Source organism: Labrus mixtus, unplaced genomic scaffold, assembly GCF_963584025.1.
Source record: "Labrus mixtus unplaced genomic scaffold, fLabMix1.1 SCAFFOLD_74, whole genome shotgun sequence".
NCBI lineage: Eukaryota > Metazoa > Chordata > Actinopteri > Labriformes > Labridae > Labrus > Labrus mixtus.
The window spans coordinates 110,001-120,000 of NW_026870298.1; the positions used below are offsets into that span (position 1 = coordinate 110,001).

The window sequence follows — 10,000 nt, forward strand, 5'->3', positions numbered from 1 at the left end:
GATATTTGGAGATTGCTACATCCATGGGAGAGGGTGTTCTCCAGGAGACAAATTGTACTGAATAGATTAAAACAATCTAGAATAGATTATGCTTTGGTGACATGCGAGGTAGTGAGGTGGATTAAAGAAGTTGAATATAAAACTAATATGTGGAGCGATCACGCTGGAATAGAAATCACGTTTAGAAAAGAAACGAATGTACGTAAAGGAGGGATATGGTGCTTTAATGCAAGCTTGCTGGATGATGGAATGTTTGTGAAAAGTATGGAAAGATTGTTGAATGATGTGGGATATGAGTGGAATGAGAGTGAAGATATGAATGTGTGGTGGGATAGTGTAAAAGTCAGAATAAAAAAAAAGTGTATCAATTATAGTAAAGAGAAAAAGTGGAGAGAAAATAGAAAGGAAGAGAATTTGAGAAAACAACTAAGTGAGGAAATAGCATCGCTTGACAGTGTAGATAATGTAGATGTCGAAAAATACATACATTTAAAAGAACAGTTGGGAGTGATTGAACTTAAAAAGAGTAGGGGTGCAGCCATTAGGAGTAAAATACAATATATGTATGAGGGGGAGAGGAGTACAGCCTTTTTTTTAGGTCTGGAAAAACAAAAACAAAAAAGAACAGAAATAAACGAATTATTAAATGAAGCAGGTAAAAGTGTGACAGATAAAAAGGGAATTTTAGAAATAGTAAAGGGCTATTATGAAAGCCTGTTTTCGAGACAGGAGTGTGATAGCGTGAGTGTGAACAAAGCTTTGGGTGCCTTAAAGAAAAAACTAAGCGAGGACGATAAAATGTGGTGTGATTGTGAGTTTACAGAGGGAGAAATCAGAAGTGCTTTAGAGGGGTTAAACAAAAACAAAAGTCCTGGGAGCGATGGCCTAACTGCGGAATTCTACCAAGCTTTCAAAGAGCAGCTGGTGCCCTTGGTGAACAAATTGAGTAAATATATGGAAAAAGTGAAACATATACCAAAAAGTTTAGGGGAAGGGGTGGTTACTATTTTTTACAAAAACAAGGGGGACAATAAAAATCTGGACAACTACAGACCAATCAGCCTACTCAACACAGACTACAAAATCATAGCGAAAACAATAGCCAATAGAATCAGGGAGGTAATAGGAACAATCATAGAACAAACACAATCATACAGTATACCAAACAGAGACATAGCAGACTCAATCATTTCAATAAAACAGACGGTCAGGGATATGGAAGGGGAGGGGGGAATATGGCTAGGGATTGATTTAAATAAAGCTTTTGACAGAGTAGATCACGGGTTCATGGGGAAGGTGTTAGAGAAGTTTGGATTCGGGGAGAGAATGAGAGAATGGATAAATATGTTGTATACAGGAGCGGAAAGCAAGATAAAATGTAACGGGGAACTAACTGATTCTTTTAAAATATCAAGGTCAGTGAGACAAGGATGTCCGATGTCAGCGCTGTTGTACAGCTTGGTAGCAGAGCCGCTGGCAGCACTGATATCGGAAGACGTAAACATAAAAGGTATAGGTAAGGAAAACGTAAAAATAATACAGTATGCAGATGACGTGAATATAATGGTAAAAGGAGAGGAGGATATAGAATTGATATTAAAACATGTACAAACTTATGAAAGAGCATCTGGGGCAAAAGTAAATGAAAATAAGTCAGAAATTATGTTACTAGGTAAGGAATCCAATCTAGTTAATAAGTGGGGATTTAAAACGGTGTGTGAGAGAAGAAAAGTGTTGGGAGTGAATATGGGGAAAAATGAGAATGAATGTGATGATGTAACATGGAAAGAGGTGGTGGGTAAAATTAAAAAAACATTGAATTTGTGGAAAGCGAGGGGTCTATTGTTGAGAGGAAGGGTAGCCGTAACAAATGCTCTCGTGTTGTCCAAAGTGAATCATGCGCTGAGTACTTGTACGCTTCCGGACTGGGCCTTTAAGGAGATTTCAAAGACCATTAGGGACTTTATTTGGAAAAACAAAGCAGCGAGTATAGCTCACAAAACAATAATAGGGGCTAAAGATCAGGGGGGGCTAGCTTTGATTGATTTACTTACAAAAAAAGTAGCACTAAGAGTCAAATTGATAGGCAAATTTATGGACCAGAACCAGAACGTAGTTTGGAAAAACCACTTCAAACAATATCTGTGCAGTTTTGGACTCTACAACGAGGACAACCTGTACCAGATCAATAACCCGGATTCATTTAAACACTTGCCACGGTTTTTCCAGGAAGTACTCAGTGCGTGGTATCAGGTTTCATCCTGGACTGTACCAGAGTGCGGAACGAGAGGGTCAGTGCTACGACTGCCCTTCCTCTCGAGCCCGTATTTTAAAAATGGGGAGAGGGTAATTAAGTGTGAAGCTATGTCGAAAGCGGGATATATTAGAATAAGGGATTTACTGAACTGTGGGGGGGATTTTGATTTACAAATGGTGGTGAGGGGTTTAAAAAATAAAGGGTGTGTGTGCAGAAAGGATGTGATTGAGAGAGTGTTTGCAAATGTAAAATTGTCTTTGTCGAGCGAATGGGAAAAATTAATCAAAGAGAAGGAGGGAGTGATGCAGGACGATGTGGGGGGGATCTCCCTGTGCCTAGGGGAGAAGAAACACAACATTACAGATGTCACTACAAAAATTTGGTATAGGTGCGCAATCACACATAGAATACAGAAACCCACATCCGAAGTAAAATGGACAGACACATACCCGGACATAACAAGCAACATGATATGGAAGAACATTAACATTCCGCATACACCACATGCAATATTTGACCTAGATTTCAAACTGAGGCACAGGAGGATCTTTACCTGCATCGTCCTGCATCAGATCCATAAGGAGAGGTATGAAAGAAAGTGTTGTGTATGTGAAAGTACGGATGAGGATTTAATACATTTGTTTGTTACGTGTGGGGAATTGGTTTATTTTTGGGGAAAAATAAGAGAAATGTTGGGGAAATGCAGTAAGAATGAGTGTTGGAATGAAAGGGGGTGGGAATTGTCGGTGTTGTTGGGGGTGGGAACAAAACAAAAAAATCACAATGTAATGAATATAATTTTGGCTTTTGCAAGAAAAGCGGTTTTTAACAGAAGGAATTATGCACTGTATGAAAGTAAGAAAATGAATGTGTGGAGAATGTTTGTGAATGAATGGAAAGCACATCTTAAATTGTTGTACATAGCGAATGAGAGTGAGTTTGTGAGAATGTTTGTGGAAGGTGCGAATGTGTGTAGAGTAAATGAGGAGGGAATTATGTGGGATGTCTAAATTATTTTGTTTTTGTTTTTTTGGTACGAGGGCTTCTTTTTTGGTCTTGGGGAAAATGGGTGATTTGATTTGGTGGTTTTTTTTTCTCAGTGGTTTTTTGAGAATACTGTGGGGTTTTTGTATGTTTTTGTGGTTTGTTTTCAGAGGGGTGTTTGCTTTGGGGGAGGGACTCAGAAGAGTTGTCATGAGTTGGGGGTATCAGGGGTGGTTTGAGTTTTTTTTCTGATGCTATGTTTTTATTGTTTTTAGGGTGCCGTTTGCGTCAGAGGGGAGGTTTAATTTAGAGGGTGTATGTATTGTAATAGCATTTGTTGTAAATGATGTGAAAGAAATATAAATGTTTTTGTAATTTTGATAATAAAAGATAAAAAAAAAAAAAACACGCCTGATCTCGTCCGATCTCGGAAGCTAAGCAGGGTAGGGCCTGGTTAGTACTTGGATGGGAGACCGCCTGGGAATACCAGACGCTGTAAGCTTTTTCATTTTTTTGATCATATGTTTTTTTTTTATCATATAGAGACATATTCACATGTCCAAAAATTTAGCCAGAATCAAGGGCATGACATCTTTAAAAGGCCCCTTTCTGCACACAATAATGGCTTACGGCCATACCATCCTGAACACGCTCGATCTCGTCCTATCTCGGAAGCTATGCAGGGTCGGGCCTGGTTAGTACTTGGATGGGAGACCGCCTGGGAATACCAGGTGCTGTAAGCTTTGTCATTTTTTTGATCATATGTTTTTTTTTATCATATAGAGACATATTCACATGTCCAAAAATTCAGCCAGAATCAAGGGCATGACATCTTTAAAAGGCCCCTTTCTGCACACAATAATGGCTTACGGCCATACCACCCTGAACACGCCCGATCTCGTCAGATCTCGGAAGCTAAGCAGGGTCGGTCCTGGTTAGTACTTGGATGGGAGACCGCCTGGGAATACCAGGTGCTGTAAGCTTTTTCATTTTTTTTTATCATATGTTTTTTTTATCATACAGAGACATATTCACATGTCCAAAAATTCAGCCAGAATCAAGGGCATGACATTTTTAAAAGGACCCTTTCTGCACACAATAATGGCTTACAGCCATACCACCCTGAACACGCCTGATCTCGTCCAATCTCGGAAGCTAAGCAGGGTAGGGCCTGGTTAGTACTTGGATGGGAGACCGCCTGGGAATACCAGGTGCTGTAAGCTTTTTCATTTTTTTTGATCATATGTTTTTTTTATCATATAGAGACATATTCACATGTCCAAAAATTCAGCCAGAATCAAGGGCATGACATCTTTAAAAGGCCCCTGTCTGCACACAATAATGGCTTACGGCCATACTACCCTGAACACGCCCGATCTCGGAAGCTAAGCAAGGTCAGGCCTGGTTAGTACTTGGATGGGAGACCGCCTGGGAATACCAGGTGCTGTAAGCTTTTTCATTTTTTTGATCATATGTTTTTTTTTTTTCATATAGAGACATATTCACATGTCCAAAAATTCAGCCAGAATCAAGGGCATGACATCTTTAAAAGTCCCCTTTCTGCACACAATAATGGCTTATGGCCATACCACCCTGAACACGCACCTTTTGCTGTCAGAGTTTGTGTGGTGCTGAAGGAGAGCTGACGTGTCAGTACTGAGCAGGACAGCTGGACTAATTTGTTTGTTTTTTGGATGCGCTTTGGATTTATTTAAATACCTCAGATTGTGAGTGAATGTCCCCCAGCAGTCACTGACTGTTAGGGGGATCGTTTTTCTTTTCACCTTTTTTCCTGTTTTTTTTCCACAATTTTGTGAAGAATTTTTGTTTTTTGTGAATGTTTGCTCGTATGTCGCGAGCAAACTCACACGGACGGATCACAAAGATGACAGGACCACGGACTGGAGAGATGGAAAAAGGAAAAGAGAACGGACAACAACGTGAACAAACAAACATGGCACTGAAACAAAGGAATGGATTAAACGACAACGAGAAGAACGACGGACAAAAAGGACGGATGAAAACGGCAAATGAAACAGGGAACGGAATGGATGACAGAGAGAGAGGAAGAGAGAGGAGCGGCGGGCTGATTGCTCCGCATGCAGAGAATGGGAGAGGTGGCGAGAGAGCAGAAAAAGAGGAAGCAAAAGTGTCTTTTGAGAGAAAACTAACACTAAACATTGAAATGGTGGGAGACAAAGTTCCTCTAAATCACGTCATGAGCAACATAAAAATGATCTGTGGGGGCCTGCTGGCGTGCAGAACCCTGGGACCTGAAAAACTGGAGGTGACGGTGAGCAACATTAAAGGAAAGGAAAGGCTGCTGGATGGATTTAAGATCGGAGAGACCAGAGTCGTGGCGAGAGAACTAAATAATGATGAGCTGGTGGTGTCTTTTTTAAACCTGCCAGCGTATATCACAGATGAAGAAATAGTTTGGAAGCTGACGGGATGGGGAGTGAAACCGACATCACCAATAAAACGCAGAATGTGGCCTGGAACAATGATAGCTGACGGAACGAGGTTTGTCCGGGTCAGATTTAATGACCAGGTACAGTCACTCCCTTACTCCACAAAGTTTAACACTGTGATGGGGAACGAATACTTTAGAGTAATACATGATAGACAACAAAAAGTGTGCAGGATGTGCATCCAGCCGGGACACATCCTGAGAGAGTGTCCAGAATTTATGTGCCACAACTGTGGGGTGCAGGGACACTTTGCGCGAGAGTGCAGCGCGAACAGCACAAAATGCACAAACTGTAAAAAAAGAGAAAATGAATGTGAGTGTGAGAACGGAGAGGAGAGCAAGAACGAGGTGGAGGAGGTGTACGAGGATGAAGACGAGGCGGAGGAGGTGTACGAGGAGGAGGCGGAGGAGAAGGAGGTGATCGGAGCAAGCAGGAAGGAGATCAGAGAAGACGAGAACAGTGACGGAGAAATGGAGCAGAGCAGAGAGAGCGGAGGAGAACGGGCGTCAGAGTGCGAGCTGGAGACGCCGGAGCTGGCTGGAGAGGGAGGACAGCAGAAGCAGCGAAAAACGAGCGAGAGAGGGAAAAAAGGAGACGGAAGGGACGTGGCAGAAGACCCGGGGGTAAGCATGAGCACAGAGGGGAGGGAGATGCCTGAGAGTGGTGTTGGACAGGCGGGAGGGAGAAAAATCACGCTAAATAATACGGGTAAAAGCACCAGTCCCAATGAAACGGGCAGCGAAATGGATGTGGGTGAACTGGCGAGTGCGCAAAAAAGACTAAGTCTTGGACAACGAAAAAAGTTGGTGAAAAAATTGAAATGTAAGGACAAATAATGACTGACAATAACCCCTGTAAATCCGTTTTTTTTGTTTTTATTTTTATGATAATGGACTTTAATTTATTTTCGATTAACGTGAATGGACTAAGGAACAAAGAAAAAAGACATGCGATTCTTTCCTTGCAGAATGACGTTTTGTGCCTGCAGGAGACCAGGTGGGATGATTCCCTGGTGGAAGACATAAAAAAAGACTTTGTGGGCCATATTTTCTGCTCCAATGGCACGTCGAGGGCGAGAGGAGTGGCGGTTTTAGTCAAAACGGGTCGGGTAACAGGGGTAAATTTGGTTTATGGAGACAAAGAAGGAAGAATAATAGTAATAGACTGTGTGTATGAAACGAAAAATATAAGAATCATAAATATATATGCACCGAATGGAGAAAAAGAAAGGAAAACATTCTTCATTGCAATAAGCAAATGGTGGGAAAGGAATTGTATAATAATCGGTGACTTTAATGTGGCGATGACACCCACCGATGTGTCAAAAAATAATGTGTTTAAGGGGGATGTGAGCAGGGGGACACTTAAAGATATAATGATAACGAAACAATGCATTGATATTTGGAGATTGCTACATCCATGGGAGAGGGTGTTCTCCAGGAGACAAATTGTACTAAATAGATTAAAACAATCTAGAATAGATTATGCTTTGGTGACATGCGAGGTAGTGAGGTGGATTAAAGAAGTTGAATATAAAACTAATATGTGGAGCGATCACGCTGGAATAGAAATCACGTTTAGAAAAGAAACGAATGTACGTAAAGGAGGGATATGGTGCTTTAATGCAAGCTTGCTGGATGATGGAATGTTTGTGAAAGTATGGAAAGATTGTTGAATGATGTGGGATATGAGTGGAATGAGAGTGAAGATATGAATGTGTGGTGGGATAGTGTAAAAGTCAGAATTTAAAAAAAGTGTATCAATTATAGTAAAGAGAAAAAGTGGAGAGAAAATAGAAAGGAAGAGAATTTGAGAAAACAACTAAGTGAGGAAATAGCATCGCTTGACAGTGTAGATAATGTAGGTGTCGAAAAATACATACATTTAAAAGAACAGTTGGGAGTGATTGAACTTAAAAAGAGTAGGGGTGCAGCCATTAGGAGTAAAATACAATATATGTATGAGGGGGAGAGGAGTACAGCCTTTTTTTTAGGTCTGGAAAAACAAAAACAAAAAAGAACAGAAATAAACGAATTATTAAATGAAGCAGGTAAAAGTGTGACAGATAAAAAGGGAATTTTAGAAATAGTAAAGGGCTATTATGAAAGCCTGTTTTCGAGACAGGAGTGTGATAGCGTGAGTGTGAACAGAGCTTTGGGTGCCTTAAAGAAAAAACTAAGCGAGGACGATAAAATGTGGTGTGATTGTGAGTTTACAGAGGGAGAAATCAGAAGTGCTTTAGAGGGGTTAAACAAAAACAAAAGTCCTGGGAGCGATGGCCTAACTGCGGAATTCTACCAAGCTTTCAAAGAGCAGCTGGTGCCCTTGGTGAACAAATTGAGTAAATATATGGAAAAAGTGAAACATATACCAAAAAGTTTAGGGGAAGGGGTGGTTACTATTTTTTACAAAAACAAGGGGGACAATAAAAATCTGGACAACTACAGACCAATCAGCCTACTCAACACAGACTACAAAATCATAGCGAAAACAATAGCCAATAGAATCAGGGAGGTAATAGGAACAATCATAGAACAAACACAATCATACAGTATACCAAACAGAGACATAGCAGACTCAATCATTTCAATAAAACAGACGGTCAGGGATATGGAAGGGGAGGGGGGAATATGGCTAGGGATTGATTTAAATAAAGCTTTTGACAGAGTAGATCACGGGTTCATGGGGAAGGTGTTAGAGAAGTTTGGATTCGGAGAGAGAATGAGAGAATGGATAAATATGTTGTATACAGGAGCGGAAAGCAAGATAAAATGTAACGGGGAACTAACTGATTCTTTTAAAATATCAAGGTCAGTGAGACAAGGATGTCCGATGTCAGCGCTGTTGTACAGCTTGGTACCAGAGCCGCTGGCAGCACTGATATCGGAAGACGTAAACATAAAAGGTATAGGTAAGGAAAACGTAAAAATAATACAGTATGCAGATGACGTGAATATAATGGTAAAAGGAGAGGAGGATATAGAATTAATATTAAAACATGTACAAACTTATGAAAGAGCATCTGGGGCTAAAGTAAATGAAAATAAGTCAGAAATTATGTTACTAGGTAAGGAATCCAATCTAGTTAATAAGTGGGGATTTAAAACGGTGTGTGAGAGAAGAAAAGTGTTGGGAGTGAATATGGGGAAAAATGAGAATGAATGTGATGATATAACATGGAAAGAGGTGGTGGGTAAAACTAAAAAAACATTGAATTTGTGGAAAGCGAGGGGTCTATTGTTGAGAGGAAGGGTAGCCGTAACAAATGCTCTCGTGTTGTCCAAAGTGAATCATGCGCTGAGTACTTGTACGCTTCCGGACTGGGCCTTTAAGGAGATTTCAAAGACCATTAGGGACTTTATTTGGAAAAACAAAGCAGCGAGTATAGCTCACAAAACAATAATAGGGGCTAAAGATCAGGGGGGGCTAGCTTTGATTGATTTACTTACAAAAAAAGTAGCACTAAGAGTCAAATTGATAGGCAAATTTATGGACCAGAACCGGAACGTAGTTTGGAAAAACCACTTCAAACAATATCTGTGCAGTTTTGGACTCTACAACGAGGACAACCTGTACCAGATCAATAACCCGGATTCATTTAAACACTTGCCACGGTTTTTCCAGGAAGTACTCAGTGCGTGGTATCAGGTTTCATCCTGGACTGTACCAGAGTGCGGAACGAGAGGGTCAGTGCTACGACTGCCCTTCCTCTCGAGCCCGTATTTTAAAAATGGGGAGAGGGTAATTAAGTGTGAAGCTATGTCGAAAGCGGGATATATTAGAATAAGGGATTTACTGAACTGTGGGGGGGATTTTGATTTACAAATGGTGGTGAGGGGTTTGTGTGCAGAAAGGATGTGATTGAGGGAGTGTTTGCAAATGTAAAATTGTCTTTGTCGAGCGAATGGGAAAAATTAATCAAAGAGAAGGAGGGAGTGATGCAGGACGATGTGGGGGGGATCTCCCTGTGCCTAGGGGAGAAGAAACACAACATTATAGATGTCACTACAAAAATTTGGTATAGGTGCGCAATCACACATAGAATACAGAAACCCACATCCGAAGTAAAATGGACAGACACATACCCGGACATAACAAGCAACATGATATGGAAGAACATTAACATTCCGCATACACCACATGCAATATTTGACCTAGATTTCAAACTGAGGCACAGGAGGATCTTCACCTGCATCGTCCTGCATCAGATCCATAAGGAGAGGTATGAAAGAAAGTGTTGTGTATGTGAAAGTACGGATGAGGATTTAATACATTTGTTTGTTACGTG

General features: G+C 40.8%; 3 non-coding genes and 1 pseudogene across 3 annotated transcripts; all 4 read left to right on the forward strand.

The window, feature by feature from the left end:
• Positions 1-3,865: 3,865 nt before the first annotated feature.
• On the forward strand, positions 3,866-3,984 carry LOC132968333 (5S ribosomal RNA). Its single transcript, XR_009671169.1, has one exon. It is a non-coding gene; the product is annotated as a 5S ribosomal RNA (ribosomal RNA).
• Positions 3,985-4,105: 121 nt separating this feature from the next.
• LOC132968063 (5S ribosomal RNA) lies at positions 4,106-4,224 on the forward strand. Its single transcript, XR_009670913.1, has one exon. It is a non-coding gene; the product is annotated as a 5S ribosomal RNA (ribosomal RNA).
• Positions 4,225-4,345: 121 nt separating this feature from the next.
• On the forward strand, positions 4,346-4,464 carry LOC132968155 (5S ribosomal RNA). The gene has a single exon (XR_009671002.1). It is a non-coding gene; the product is annotated as a 5S ribosomal RNA (ribosomal RNA).
• Positions 4,465-4,585: 121 nt separating this feature from the next.
• On the forward strand, positions 4,586-4,694 carry LOC132968418 (5S ribosomal RNA; annotated as a pseudogene).
• The last annotated feature ends 5,306 nt before the right edge of the window (positions 4,695-10,000 follow it).